The sequence below is a fragment of the Dasypus novemcinctus genome, chromosome 11 (assembly GCF_030445035.2).
Source record: "Dasypus novemcinctus isolate mDasNov1 chromosome 11, mDasNov1.1.hap2, whole genome shotgun sequence".
Lineage (NCBI taxonomy): Eukaryota > Metazoa > Chordata > Mammalia > Cingulata > Dasypodidae > Dasypus > Dasypus novemcinctus.
In genome coordinates this window covers 59303151-59304940 of record NC_080683.1, presented here as the reverse complement: position 1 = coordinate 59304940, position 1790 = coordinate 59303151, and the positions used below count along the sequence as shown (strand labels likewise).

The following is a 1790-nucleotide window of genomic DNA, read 5'->3' as shown; positions in this document are numbered from 1 at the left end:
TACTCAGAATGTGAAATATCAAAGATAAAGAGAAAATTCTGGAAACAGCAAGGAAGAAGAAAAGCATCACATACAAGGACACCCAGTAAGACTTAGTGTGGATTTCTCATCAGAAACCGTAGAGGCAAAAAAGACGGTGGTATGATACATTTAGGATAATGAAAGAGAAACACTGCCAGCCAAGAATTCTTTATCAAGGAAAACTGTCCTTCAAATATGAAGGTAAGTATAAAATATTCACGAACAGAAACTAAGAGAGTTTGTAAAAAAGAATCCACTTTTGCAGGAAATATAAAGGCCTTAAAGCCTGAACGAAAAAGACAGGAGAGGGACGTTTGGTGGAGAAGAAAGAATAGCAGAAAGGATAAACAAAAGAGTAAAATGACATACAAAAATAAGATGTGCATATGAAAACCAAAGAACAAAATGGTAGAAGTAAATAATGAATGTACAATAATATGATTCATTGTGAATGGATTAAATTCCCCAATCAAAAGATGTAGACTGACAGAATGGATTAAAAAGCATATCCATATGCTCCTTATAAGAGACTCATCTTAGACCCAGGGATACTAACTGGCTGAATGTGAAAGGTTGGGTAAAGATAGTCCATGCAAATACTAACAGAAAAAAGAACAGGGATACCTATACTAATATTGGGCCAAAAAGACTTTAAATACAAATAAGTCATAAGAGATACAGAAGACTATTATATATTAATAAAAGGAAAAATCCACCAGGAAGATATAACAGTCATAAATATCTATGCTCTTAACCAGGGTGCCCCAAAATACATGAGACAAACTCTGGCAAAACTGAAGGGGAAATAGACATCTCTACAATAATCATTGGAGACTTCAACACACTACTCACATCATTAGATATAACAACTAGTCAGCCGCCATGCTGCTTTTCTGCCCGGGCTACGGCAACGGCCTGATCGTGGAGGAGGGACAGCGCTGCCACCACTTCGCCCGCACCTGCTCTTACGTGCACAACATCACCTGCAAGGTAACAAGTCGGAAGTATCCAAAGTTGAAAGAAGTGGATGATGTGCTAGGGGGAGCAGCTGCCTGGGAGAACGTTGACTCCACTGCAGAGCCGTGTCCCAGATGTGAACATCCTGGTGCCTACTTCATGCAACAACTCCAGATCCGCTCTGCAGGTGAGCCGATGACCACCTTCTACAAGTGCTGCAGCGCCCAGTGTGGACACCGCTGGAGGCATTAGGTCCGGGCCTGCCCCTCGACTTCTTGTGCCCAGCTGGGGGCGTGGACTGTGTCCTGAGGGCTGTGGAAATAAGTGGCCGTGCACCTTTATTGGTGTGCTGGAAAGCTAACCCTGGTGGGGTGGAAGGCCAGGGTGTCTGGAAATGTGGTCCATCTGCCGGTCAGTGTGGATAAATTCACCACTGTGTGCGGGGAGGAGCGCTCACTGCATGTACTCGACTTACGGCCTCGTTCATTTACTGCCCCATGTACTGAGGAACTGGCATTCCCTTACCATCAGTCAACACTCTGAAATGCTAATGCTATTTGCACAACTGATGAAGTAAAGCTTATTCAGCTAGTAAAAAAAAAACAGTCAGACGATCACAACAAAGAAACAGAGAACTTGAGCAATATGTTAAATGAGTTAGACATAACAGATATATACAGACATTGCATCTGAACTCAGCAGGTTATACATTCTTCTCCAGCACCCATGGATCTTTCTCCAGTTTAGACCACATGTTAGGGCACAATGCAGCTCTCAATAAATATACATAGATTGAAATTATACAAGGCACC

At 42.4% G+C, this 1790-nt stretch overlaps 1 pseudogene; it reads left to right on the top strand.

The window, feature by feature from the left end:
- Window positions 1–903: 903 nt before the first annotated feature.
- On the top strand, window positions 904–1230 carry LOC101424439 (DNA-directed RNA polymerase III subunit RPC10 pseudogene; annotated as a pseudogene).
- The last annotated feature ends 560 nt before the right edge of the window (window positions 1231–1790 follow it).